Source organism: Scyliorhinus torazame, chromosome 13, assembly GCF_047496885.1.
Source record: "Scyliorhinus torazame isolate Kashiwa2021f chromosome 13, sScyTor2.1, whole genome shotgun sequence".
In the NCBI taxonomy this organism is placed as follows: domain Eukaryota; kingdom Metazoa; phylum Chordata; class Chondrichthyes; order Carcharhiniformes; family Scyliorhinidae; genus Scyliorhinus; species Scyliorhinus torazame.
In genome coordinates, this window is record NC_092719.1 from 214416052 (window position 1) to 214430195 (window position 14144).

A 14144-nucleotide genomic window follows, 5' to 3' on the forward strand; every position below is an offset into this window, starting at 1 on the left:
CACCCACAGGCCACCACTAGGGCCACAGCTTATCTGGATCTATAATGACGCAGACATGGGCGCGCTGCAGATTTGAGCGCGCAGAGCAAAATTTCAAAATTTGCTGATGTCACCTAAATTGGAAGTATTGTGAACAATGAGGAGGATAATAAAGAAACTTCAAGAGGACATAGACATGTGGTGAAATGGGCAGACACGTGGTGAAAGTTATTTATTTTTAAAAATAAATTTAGAGTACCCAATTCAGGGGCAATTTAGCATGGCCAATCCACCTAACCTGCGCATCTTTGGGTTGTGGGGGTGAGACCCACGCAGACACGGGGAGCATGTGCAAACTCCACACGGACAGTGACCTGGGGCCGAGATCGAACCCGGGTCCTCAGCGCCGTGAGGCAGCACGCTAACCACTGCGCCGCCCTAGTAGATGTTATTTAAACAAGAGAAGTACAAAGGGATATATTTTGGTTGAGAAGAATAAATAAGGGCATTGTAAAATAAAGGGAACAATTTTAACAGGGGGTGCAGGAGCAGAGAGACCTGGGGGTGGAAGTGCACAAATCAGTGAAAGTGGTGGAGAAAATGACAAAGTGTTTTTAAAAAGCGAAGAGAGGGTCCTGAGCTTCCCAAATGGAGGTGTTGGATACAAAGCCATATGTTCACCTTCAATGCTGTAACCATTCAATGATTCTTCCATAGTTGTAGCATTTCCTTAACATTAAAATCCACTATGCTACGTGGGCAGCACGGTAGCATAGTGGTTAGCACAATTGCTTCACAGCTCCAGGGTCCCAGGTTGGATTCCCTGCTGGGTCACTGTCTGTGCAGAGTCTGCACATCCTCCCAGTGTCTGCGTGGGTTTCCTCCGGGTGCTCCAGTTTCCTCCCACAGTCCAAAGATGTGCAGGTTGGGTGGATTGGCCATGCTAAATTGCCCTTAGTGTTGGGTGGCGTTACTGGGTTATGGGGATAGAGTGTATGTGTGGGCTTGGGTAGGGGGCTCTTTCCAAGAGCCGGTGCAGACTCGATGGGCCAAATGGCCTCCTTCTGCACTGTAAATTCTATGATTCTACGATCTTGGGCTGGATTCTCCGTCGGCAGGCTCCTCCGTTTCGCCGGCAGCGCACTCTCGTCCGTGGATTTCCCAACGGAGTGGGAGTGCCCACAATGGGAAATCCCATTGGCCCGCTGCCGGGACGGAGGATCCCTCTGCCAGCGGGGGCGCGCCGCACCAGAAAACAGGTGCGGCGGGACAGAGAATCCCACCCCTTGCATTGATATAGCACCTTTCAGAACCTCAAGACATCCTTTCACAGACAATGAAATACAGCCGAGTTTAGTCATTGAATGTGATGTCGAAAACAACAACCAATCGGCATATAAGCTCCCACAAGCAGCATTGGGCAGAGAAGCTGTTTATTTCAATGATATTGATTGAGTGATAAATATTCCCAGGTCCTGGTGAGAATTCATTTGCTCTTTGAAATAGTGCCATGTGAATCTTTTACATTCATTTGTGAGGCCAGATGGGGTCTCAGTTTAACACCTCATCCAAAAGATGGCTCCTTCAACAGTGCAGCACTGCCTCAGTACTGCATTGGGAGTTAGCCTGCCTTTCTGTGGTCATCAATACCGTCTCGTTGGGAAGGCGGAACTGGTGCGATATAGAGCTAGGCCCCTTGGGTATGATAACCAACAGACATGCATTCACACACAACGGTAACTGGTATGTTTTCTGATCCGAGAATGGGTCTCAATGTTCCCTGCCAACCCAAATGGGGGACAGAAAAATGACCAGTCTGGGATTTGTTGCTGGTAAGTGTACATCAGACTCATGATCAAGAGAGTCTTAATGTCGAGGCAGGGGACAGGAATAGGACGCCCCGTTTTGCTGAACAGCTATCTAAAAGTCATTGTTTGGACTCTTGTGTGACAATTTAGAGGGGCCACTAGCAACTATGGAATCATACAACACCACAAATTAGTGTCTTTAGGAGAGGTGGCGGGGGTAACAAGTGGAATGCATGACCTGAAGCAACGTAGACCAATTGAAGAGTTAAAATCGAGTCTGCAAACCAAATGTACATTCACCAGAAAATAACCTGTCGTCCCCCCGCATTAATAAATGTTAAGGTTCGAGATTCAGTTTCTAGGAAGCAAACCATAAAGACAACAGACAGCAGTGTTTGAGCTTTGCAATGCTTCCTGGGCTGTTACAACACAAATCAATTCTAATATTCATTCAAGGAGGAGTTCGGAGCTAAAAAAAAAATCACGTTGAGTGCAATTCAATTAGCCCATCAGGCAGCCCATGGGCTAGGTTATTAAACGGCTGCTCACCAAGATGTGTATTGGCATTCCCTTCCCCCACTCCATCCCCACTCAGTATAGCTCAACTAGGAAATGTGTGATCAAGGTAAGGGACCGAGCCCGAAAGGCTCAGTACCATGTGGTACAGTTGGCCTCAAATTCCCCCTGATCAACATTGGGTGATACCCCTGGAGGAGGTGATTACCCCTGGAGGAGGTGATTACCCCTGGAGGAGGTGATTACCCCTGGGGTTTGTACCTCAGAGGAATTGCTGAACCTTGAAATTATTTCATCACCTTTTCTCATGTTCACGCTTTCAGCGAGTTATCTTGGTCGAAGAACGCAAGAAATAAGAGCACGAGGAAGGTATGTGGTGCGGTGCCTCAGCCATTCGATAAGATGATGGCTGAACTTTTTGCATCAAATGTACCTTCCTGTCCTTTCCCCATATCCCTGGCTTCCCTTAGTGTCCACAACCTATCGATACCGGTCTTGAATATTCAGAAGTATCGAGCAACCGCTGCTCTCAGGGAGAGAATTCGAAGGATTTAGACCGTTTTGGGTGAACATTTTTCTTCATCTCAATCCTAAATGTCTAGCCCTTTACCCTGAGACTATTTCCCCTGGTTCGAGAGGCTCTAGAGTAAATAGCCTCTCAGCATCCACCAAATCTAGCCCTCTGGAGATTGTGGGTGCGAATGTATGTATGATCTCACCGTGCCCGACTCAGTGACGTGATGAGGCCGTCCCCTCGTGAGATTTACAACGCATGGGACGCCTTGCAAGATTTCGCGAGACGTTGCGGTCTGGATCTCGCCCTCGCAGTCTGGATCTCGCCCTCACTGGGAGGGATCCAGATTTGCATATTCAAAATGAGCAATTTGCTTCATTTAAGTATGTTTGCTCCGGAGTATCTCACGGCCTGGGATTGAATGGCCGCGCGTGGGAGAACGTGCCGTGCCGCCGTGAGCACTGGTTTCCACAAATGTGGACCAGGTATCATGGCACTTGGTTAGGGTCTCCCAGGCGACCGGAGGACCCCCAAGCGGTTGGGCTCTGATCAGAGCGGTACCCTGGCACCCACAAAGTCACCAGGGCATGGCCTGGTGGCACTGCCAAGCTGGTAGGGACTCTGCCAGGTTGACAGACCAAGGTGCCACATTGACCGTGTCAGGGATCGGGCCCAGAGGTGCCCTGCCCTTAAGAGGTGGAGTGAGGGGGTGGGGGGGGGGCGCGGCGGCTCGAGGGCGTCCTAATCGGTAAGTTGGAGTGCTAGGGAGGCCACGGTGGGTGGTCAAGGCATTGAAAGATGGTGAGTTTTAAAGGCAAGCATGGCCTTGGCAGGGGCATCACAACCAAATGGTTTTTAGATTGCTCACTATTGTGGTGGCTCAGACATACACTGAAACTTCCAATGGTTATCAAAGCAGTTTATTGATGAGAGGCAAAGGCAGTTAAGTAATAGGCACAGAACATAATACAACAGGTCTTAACACTTCAGCTCCATGATCCTCACTGCCCGGGTCCTGCTCCCAAGTCCACACACAAACTCCCCATTCACGTGGGCCAAGGAGCCCGCCCCCTTAACTGGGTGCAGTTCCACATCCCCCCTCCCACAAGTCCCTTTTACAACTACTGCAAAAAGTATATAAAGAAGTTACAAACGTAAACAGAGACAACAGAGGAAAGAGAGTCAGAGAGTCAATCGGTCCGGAGACCTCCGGGTCCTCCTGGTCCGCCGTAGCCCTGCCACTGGCTTGGCATTCTTTGGGCAATTGAGTGGTCAGCCAGTGCCACCTCAGAAGTCACCACTTCAACAGCAGGTGAACTGACCTTGAAAGGAGCAGCTGGTTGAACAAACGGACTTCCCGTTCCCCTTGGCTAGACAGAGTTACAGGATTATTGCTAGTTGTACTTGTCGACTCCAAATTGGGAGGAGCGGGGGGGGGGGGGGGGGGGGTCACCATTCCTCGACACCACATGTTTGCTTAGGGTTGTCATGTTTTCTGACAGTCTTCCCGTTCACATTGACCACATAATAGTGATAGGAGACTCAATGGTTAGGGGAATGGATAGGAGATTCTGTGGTCGCGATCGAGACTCCCGGAAGGTATGGTGTCTCCCGGGTGCCAGGGATGTCTCGGATCGAGTCTACTGGATTCTTAAGGGGGAGGGGTAGCAACCAGAAGTCATGGTGCACATAAGCTAAGAAAAGGGATGAGGATCTAAAAAGTGATTTTAGGGAGTTAAGTTGGAAGCTAAAGAGCAGGACAAACAGAGTAGTGATCTCAGGATTGCTATCGGTGCCACGTGCAAGTGAGGCAAGGAACAGAGAGCGAGTGCAGCTGAACACGTGGTTACAGGGCTGGTGCAGGAGGGAAGGCTTCAGATATGTGGATCATTGGGGTATCTTCTGGGGAAGGTGGGACCTGTACATGAAGGACGGAATGCACCTAAACTGGAGGGGCACCAATATCCTGGGTGGAAGGTTTGCTAGAGCTCTTCGGGAGGGTTTAAACTAGTTGGCAGGGGGATGGGAACCAGAGCTATGGATCAGAGGATAGGGTATCTGTTGAACAGGCAGAAATAGTATGCAGCAAGTCTGTGAGGAAGGATAGACAGTTGATAGGGCAAAGTTGCCCTCAGTGGAATGTGTTAAAGTGAGTCTGTTTCAATGCAAGGAGTGTCAGGAATAAGGGAGACAAACTTAAGAGCATGGATCAATACTTGGAACTACGATGTTGTGGCCATTACGGAGACATGGATTTCACAGGGGCAGGAATGGTTGTTAGATGTTCCGGGGTTTAGATGTTTTCAGAAGAATAGGGAGTGCGGTAAAAGAGGAGGGGGAGTACACTGTTGATTAGGGAGTGCATCACAGCTGCAGAAAAGGAGGTAGTTGAGGAGGGTTTGTCTACTGAGTCAGTATGGGTGATAGTCAGAAACAAGAAAGGAGCAGTCATTTTATTGGGAGTATTCTATAGACCCCCCCAATAGCAGCAGAGAAATAGAGGAACAGATTGGGCAGCAGATCTTGGAAAAGTGCAGAAGTAACAAGAGTTGTTGCCATGGGTGACTTCAACTTCCCTAATATTGACTGGAACCTCCTTAGTGCAAATGGTTTGGATGGAGCAGATTTTGTCAGGTGTGTACAGGGAGGATTCCTGACTCAATATGTAGATAGGCCGACTAGGGGGGGGGGGGGGAGAGAGGAGACCATATTGGACTTGGTGCTCGGCAACAAACCAGGCCAGGTATCAGATGTCTCGGTGGGAGAGCATTTTGGGGACAGTGACCACAACTCCTTGACCTTTACCATAGTCATGGAGAGGGATAGGAATACACAGTATGGGAAGGTATTTAATTGGGGGAGGGGAAATTATACTGCTATTAGACAAGAGCTGAGGAGCATAAAGTGGGAACAATTGATTTTGGGGAAATGCACAACAGTAATGTGGGAATTGTTTAAGGAGCACTTGCTGCGAGTGCTGATTGGTTTTGCCTTAGATGACAAGAGAAGTGGAGCTCCTAGTCAAGAGGAAGGAAGCTTACGTAAGGTCAAGGAAGCAAGGATCTGACTCAGCTCTAGAGGGTTACAAGGTAGCCAGGAAGGAACTCAAAAATGGACTGAGAAGAGCTAGAAGGGGGCATGAAAAAGCCCTGGCGGGAAGGATTAGGGAAAACCCCAAGGCGTTCTACACTTATGTGAGAAATAAGAGGATGTTCAGAGTGAGAGTAGGGCCAATCAGGGATAGTGGCTTGTGCCTCGAGTCTGAGGAGATGGGGGAGGCCCAAAATGAATACTTTGCTTCAGTATTCACTAGAGGGACCTTGTTGCCCATGAGAACAGTGTGAACCAGGTTAATAGGCTCGAACAGGTTGATATTAAGAAGGAGGATGTGCTGGAAATTTTGAAAAGCATCAGGATAGATAAGTCCACTGGGCCTGACGGGATATACCCAAGGTTACTACGGGAAGCAAGGGAGGAGACAGCTGCGCCGATGGCGATGATCTTTGCGTCCTCACTCTCCACTGGAGTAGAATCATAGAAGTTTACAGCATGGAAACAGGCCCTTCGGCCCAACCAGTCCATGCCGCCCAGTTTTTACCATTAAGCTAGTCCCAGTTGCCCGCACTTGGCCCATAACCCTCTATACCCATCTTACCCATGTAACTATCTAAATGCTTTTTAAAAGACACAATTGTACCCGCCTCTACTACTACCTCTGGCAGCCCATTCCAGACACTCACTACCCTCTGAGTGAAGAAATTGCCCCTCTGGGCCCTTCTGAATCTCTCCCCTCTCACCTTAAACCTATGCCCTCTAGTTTTAGACTCCCCTACCTTTGGGAAAAGATGTTGACTATCTACCTTATCTATGCCCCTCATTATTTTATAGACCTCTATAAGATCACCCCTAAGCCTCCTACGCTCCAGGGAAAAAAGTCCCAGTCTATCCAGCCTCTCCTTATAACTCAAACCATCAAGTCCCGGTAACATCCTAGTAAATCTTTTCTGCACTCTTTCTAGTTTAATAATATCCTTTCTATAATAGGGTGACCAGAACTGCACACAGTATTCCAAGTGTGGCCGTACCAATGTCTTGTACAACTTCAACAAGACGTCCCAACTCCTGTATTCAATGTTCTGACCAATGAAACCAAGCATGCCGAATGCCTTCTTCACCACCCTGTCCACCTGCGACTCCACCTTCAAGGAGCTATGAACCTGTACTCCTAGATCTCTTTGTTCTATAACTCTCCCCAACGCCATACCATTAACTGAGTAGGTCCTGGCCTGATTCGATCTGCCAAAATGCATCACCTCACATTTATCTAAATTAAACTCCATCTGCCATTCGTCTGCCCACTGGCCTAATTGATCAAGATCCCGTTGCAATCCTCGATAACCTTCTTCACTATCCACTGTGCCACCAATCTTGGTGTCATCTGCAAACTTACTAACCATGCCTCCTAAATTCTCATCCAAATCATTAATATAAATCACAAATAACAGTGGACCCAGCACCGATCCCTGAGGCACACCACTGGTCACAGGCCTCCAGTTTGAAAAACAACCCTCTACAACCACCCTCTGTCTTCTGTCGTCCAGCCAATTTTGAATCCAATTGGCAACCTCACCCTGGATCCCGTGAGCTTTAACCTTCTGCAACAACCTACCATGCGGTACCTTGTCAAAGGCTTTGCTAAAGTCCATGTAGACAACGTCTACTGCACTGCCCTCATCTACCTTCTTGGTCACCCCCTCAAAAAACTCAATCAAATTTGTGAGACATGATTTTCCACGCACAAAGCCATGCTGACTGCCCCGAATCAGTCCTTGCCTCTCTAAATGCTTGTAGATCCTGTCTCTCAACCTTCTAGCAACTTACCTACTACAGACGTTAGGCTCACCGGTCTGTAGTTCCCAGGCTTTTCCCTGCTGCCCTTCTTAAACAAGGGCACAACATTCGCCACTCTCCAATCTTCAGGCACCTCACCTGTGGCTGCCGATGATTCAAATATCTCTGTTAGGGGACCCGCAATTTCCTCCCTAGCCTCCCACAACATCCTGGGATACATTTAATCAGGTCCCGGGGATTTATCTACCTTGATGCGCTTTAAGACTTCCAGCACCTCCTCCTCTGTAATATGCACACTTCTCAAGACATCACTATTTATTTCCCTTAGTTTCCTAACATCCATGCCTTTCTCCACCGTGAATACCGATGAGAAATATTCATTCAGGATCTCACCCAACTCTTGTGGCTCTGCACATAGATGCCCTTGTTGATCCTTAAGAGGCCCTACTCTGTCCCTAGTTACTCTTTTCCCCTTTATGTATCTGTAGAAGCTCTTTGGATTCTCCTTTGCATTATTTGCCAAAGCAATTTCATGTCCCCTTTTTGCCCTCCTGATTTCCCTCTTAACTCTATTTCGACAATCTCTATACTCTTCAAGGGATCCATTTGATCCCAGTTGTTTATGTACGTCATATGCCTCCTTCTTCTTTTTGACCAGAGTCTCAATATCTCGAGTCATCCAGGGTTCCCTACTTCTACCAGCCTTGCCCTTCACTCTAAAGGGAATGTGCTTACCCTGAACCCTGGTTAACACATTTTTAAAAGCCTCCCATTTACCAGCCGTCCCTTTGCCTGCCAACAGTCTCCCCCAATCTACCTCTGAAAGTTCCTGTCTGATACCATCAAAATTGGCCTTGCCCCAATTAAGAATTTTAACTCTTGGGCCAGACCTATCATTCTCCATAGCTATCTTAAAACTAATGGAGTGATGGTCACTTGTCCCAAAGTGATCCCTCACTAACACTTCTGTCACTTGCCCTTCCTTATTTCCCAAGACGAGGTCAAGTTTTGCCCCCTCTCTAGTCGGTCCATCCACATACTGAATGAGAAATTCCTCCTGAATACACTCAACAAATTTCCCTCCATCCAAGCCCCTAATGCTATGGCTGTCCCAGTCAATGTTGGGAAAGTTAAAGTCCCCTACTATTACCACCCTATTTTTCTTGCAGCTATCTGTAATCTCCTTACATATTTGCTCCTCAATTTCCCGCTGGCTATTTGGGGGCCTGTAGTACAGTCCTATCAAGGTGATCTCTCCCTTCTTATTTTTCAGTTCCACCCATATAGACTCAGTGGGCGAACCCTCGGATATATCCCCTCTAAGTACTGCCGTGATGTTCTCCCTAATCAAAAACGCCACTCCCCCTCCTCTCTTACCTCCTGTTCTATCCTTTCTATAGCATCTGTACCCCGGAACATTGAGCTGCCAGTCCTGCCCCTCCCTTAGCCATGTTTCAGTCATAGCTATAATATCCCAGTCCCATGTGCCCATCCATGCCCTGAGTTCATCCGCTTTGCCCGTCAGGCCCCTTGCATTGAAATAAATGCAGTTTAATGTAGACTTTCCTTGCTCTCTGCCCTGCTTTCTCTGGTCATGCTTTACACACTCTCCCTTCCTGCCTTTTGTTTCCATCCCCACTGACTTCCTACATCGGTTCCCATCCCCCTGCCACATTAGTTTAAACCCTCCCCAACTGCACTAGCAAACACACCCCCGAGAACATTGGTTCCGGTCCCACTCAGATGCAGACCGTCCGATTTGTACAGGTCCCACCTCCCCCAGAACCTGTTCCAATGTCACAGGAATTTGAAATTGAGAGCCAGCAAAGACATGATGGGCCAATTGGCCTCCTTCTGTGCTGCAACCATATGGTAAATGATGATCTTTGCCAGCAATGCCCACATCTCACAGACAAATAAAAACTTCTCACACTTCCCACTGCTCTGCTGGAGAGTCTGGCTGGTCCATCTGTGCGTCTGTCTGAAGCGTGTTTTGACCTAATTTAACCCAACACTACTCCAGTTCATCTACTTATAAAATTTCTATATTAACCAGGCTGATGCTCCAAGGCAGCGCCGAGGGATTGCTGCAATATCGCATGTGCCATCTTTCAAATGGCCCCATCCTCCCCTCGGAACCCATGGCACTATATCGCCAGCCAACGTCCATCATCAAGAGTGGCTCGGTAGCAATGCTACTGACAGAGCCCTGAAGGACCACAGCTGCTAGACTGGGACTGCGGCAGGCGATGACGGGAAAGAAAAATACTTGACCTCATCCTCACCAACCTGCCTGCCGCAGATGCATCAATCCATGACCACCGCACGGTCCTTGCAGAGACAAAGTCCCATCTTCACATCGAGGAGACCCTCCATCATGTTGTGAGGCACTACCATGATACTAAATGGGTCAGATTTTGAACACATCTATCAACTCAAAGACTGGGCATCCATGGGGCGCTGTGGGCCATCAGCAACAGCAGAATTGTATTCAGCCACAATGTGTAACCCCATGGCCTGCCATTTTTCCACTCTAATGTTACCACCAAGCCAGGGTATAAAGCCTGGTTCAATGAAGAGTACAGGAGTGCATGCCAGGAGCAACACCAGACATTCCGAAAAATGAGATAGCGACCTGGTGAAACTACAACACAGGACTGCTTGTGTGCCAAACAGTGCAAGCAACAAGTAATACACAGAGCTAAGTAATCTTGTGAATGCAGGAACTTTATACATATTTTGTATTGTGTGCCTGTTGCAGTAATGTTATTAAAATAAATTAGGATAAGGTATCCAGATTATTTGTCTCCTCAAGCTGTGTTTAAGGGGTTAACAGCTAGGCAGGCTGTGATGTCACACGGGTGAGGGGCTGGGTCTGTTATTAGTTTTGTTTATTTAACCCTGCGCTGTGTCTGTTGTGTTTAGTTTCAGTTTTCGTATTCTGCTCTGGATTCTGAGGGGGGGGGGTTCTCAGACTGACATCTGAAAGCTTCGCTCCAAAGGACTTTGTGCACAGATCCGTAAGCCACTGAGTGTTAACTGTATTGATCAGTGGCACCCGAGTGAACCAAAACAGGCATTCAATCCCTCTATCACCGATGCACAGTGACAACAAAATCTCACCAAGACTCCTTCGACAGTGCCTTTCAAGCCCATGACCTCTCACAGCTAGAAAGACAAGTGCAGCAGATACCTGGGAACACCACCATCACACACAATCCTGATTTGGAAATATATTGCCAATCATTCACTTTTGTTGGGTCAAAATCCTGGAACTCCCTCCACAACAGCACTGTGGGTGTACCTGCACCATATGGACTGCAGCGGCTCAAGAAGGCAGCTCACTACCATCTTCTGGGGGTAAATTGGGGGTGGGCAATAAATGCTGGCCCAGCCAGCGATGCCTATATCCCGTGAATGAATTTTTAAAAAGGAAACCTTTCACAGAATCGTTACAGCGCAGGGGTCCATTCAGCCCATCATGTCTGCACAGCACTCCAAGTGCCGGTCGCATTGTGGATAGCACAATTGCTTCACAGCTCCAGGGTGCCAGGTTCGATTCTGGCTTAGGTCACTGTCTGTGCGGAGTCTGCACATCCTCCCAGTGTGTGCGTGGGTTTCCTCCGGGTGCTCCGGTTTCCTCCCACAGTCCAAAGATGTGCAGGTTAGGTGGATTGGCCATGATAAATTGCCCTTAGTGTCCAAAATTGCCCTTAGTGTTGGGTGGGGTTACTGGGTTATGGGGATCGGTGGGGGTGTTGACCTTGGGTAGGGTGCTCTTTTTCCAAGAGCCGGTGCAGACTCGATGGGCCGAATGGCCTCCTTCTGCACTGTAAATTCTATGATAATCTATGAAGTGAGTATTATGTAGTTGTACCATTCCCCTGCACCTCTATATATTGTTTCTATGCAAATAATCATCCAGTGCCTTCTCGAATGTGTCACCTGAACCTGCCTCCCCCACATGGTCAAGCAATGCATTCCAGACCCAATCCACTCGTTGTGTGGAAAACATTTTCTTGAATCACATTTGCTTCTTTTGAAAATCACTTTAAATCTGTGCCCTTGCCCTTGATCCTTTTACAAGTGGAACAGTTTCTCCCCGTCGACTCTGTCTCTTCGTGATTTTGAACATCTCTATCAAATCTCCTCAGTCTTCTTCTCACCAAGGAGAACAGTCCCAATCTCGCCAATCTATCCTCACAACTGAGGTTTCTCATCCCTGGAACCATTCTTGTAAACCTCTTCTGCACTCTCCCCAATGTGTTCACATCCTTCCTATAGTGTTGTACCCAGAACTGTACACAATACTCCAGTTGATCCTAATTTGTATTTTGTGTAGGTTCGGCATAACCTCCTTGCTCTTGGACTCTATGCTCCAATTAATAAATCCCAGAATACGATATGCTTTATAAATTGCGCTCTCTACCTGTTCGATCACTTTCCATAATCTATGCACATATACACCCAGGTCCCTCTGCTCCTGCACCACCTTTGGCTAAGACAAATGTGGGTCCATTATAAGTGGAGTAAGGACAATTTATAATGGGGAACAGAGAAATGGCAGAGGATCTAAATAATTACTTTGTGTGTGTCTGCCCTCACTGAGGAAAATACAAGAAATGTCCCAGAATTAGAGATCCAAGGGACTAGAGAGAGAGAGAATGAGGAAATGAATAAATTAGTATTAGTAAGAAGGAGATGTTGGAGAAATTAATGGGAATGAAGGTTGATAGGTCTCCTAGGAATAGATTATTCTGCATGCCAGGGTGTTGAAAGAGGTAGCTATGGAGATGCATTGGTATCACCTTCCAAAATTCTATAAATTCTGGAATGGTTCCTGCAAATTGTAACGTAGCAAATGTCAACCCCACGGGGAGCTGCAGACCTCTTGGCTTTGAATCAGTCAAAGGGAAAATACTGGAATGGATTGGCCATGCTAAATTGCCCTTAGTGTCCTAAATTGCCCTTGGTGTTGGGTGGGGTTACTGGGTTATGGGGATAGGGTGGAGGTGTGGGCTTGGGTAGGGTGCTCTTTCAAAGAGCCAGTGCAGACTCGATGGGCCGAATGGCCTCCTTCTGCACTGTAAATTCTATGATAGAATGTGTTATAAAGGATGTGATAAATGGACACTTGGACAATAATGATCTGATTTGGCACAGTCAATGTGGATTTAGGAATGGGAAATCATGTTTGATGAACCTATTGAGAGTGTTTTGAGAATGTTACTGATAAAGGGAAACTGATAAAGGGAAACTAATGGAAACTGTAGCACAAGTGGTTAGCACTGTGGCTTCACAGCGCCAAGGTCCCAGGTTCGATTCCCCGCTGGGTCACTGTCTGTGTGGAGTCTGCGCATTCTCTCCATGTCTGCGTGGGTTTCCTCCCACAGTCCAAAGGCGTGCAGGTTAGGTGGATTCGCCATTCTAAATTGCCCTCAGTGTCCATTAAAAAAAAAAGGTTAGGAGGGGTTATGGGGATAGGGTGGAAGTGAGGGCTGAATGTGGGTCGGTGCAGACTCGATGGGCCGAATGGCCTCCTTCTGCACTGTATGTTCTGATAAAGGGGAATTGGTGGGCGTAGTACACTTGAATTTTTAGAAGGCTTTTAAAAACGTTGCCCACAAAAGGGTGTTTAGCAAAACGAAAGTACCTGGGATAGAGGGTAATGCAGAAGGCATGGATTAAGGAATGGAATGATCAACAGGCAGAAAATAGACAGTAGGAATAAACGGGCCATTCTCACATCGGCGGGCTGTGGCTGGTGGGGTATCGCAAGGATCAGTCACAATATATATCAATGATTTGGATGTGGAGACCAAATGTAATACTTCCAAGTTTGTGGATGACACAAAGCTCGGCGGGAATGTGTGTTGTGAGGAAAATGCCACTGGCTTCAAGAGATTGAGGACAGACTTTGTGAGTGGGCCATACACGGTGGCCTAGTGGTATTTTCACTAGACTAGTAATCCAGAGACCCAGGCAAGATCTGGGGACCTGGTTTTCAGATCCCACCATAACAGATGGTGAAATTTGAATTTCATGTCGAAAGAAAGTCTGGAATTCCCCCTCGCTAACCTCACGTTTTCCAGATTATACGCCATCTGCTACGTTTTAAAAAAATTCATTGATGGGACGCATTTCTTGCCCAACCCTAACTGCCCTCCATTTCCGAGGACATTTGAAAGGTCACCCACATTGCTGTGGGACTGGAGTCACATCTAGGCCACCCCAGGTAAGGAAGGCAGATTTCCTACCATAAAGGACATTAGTGAACCAGATGGGTTTTTAACAACAATCGATGATGGTCGACATTAGTGAGACTGGCTTTGCAGCTGCTACCGTGTTGAAATTTGAAGCCTTGTCCCCTTAACATTAGCCTGGGTCTCTGAATTTCAAGTCCAGTGACAATACCACTATGCCACCTTCCCGTTTCCCTCTTCCCCCCCGCCCACCCTCTCTCCCTCCCCTCCTGA

At 47.7% G+C, this 14144-nt stretch overlaps 1 protein-coding gene across 1 annotated transcript in view; it reads right to left on the reverse strand.

The window, feature by feature from the left end:
• The window catches only part of tpra1 (transmembrane protein, adipocyte asscociated 1), a 101622-nt gene that overhangs the window by 48355 nt on the left and 39123 nt on the right, over nucleotides 1–14144 (reverse strand). The window lies entirely within an intron of this gene.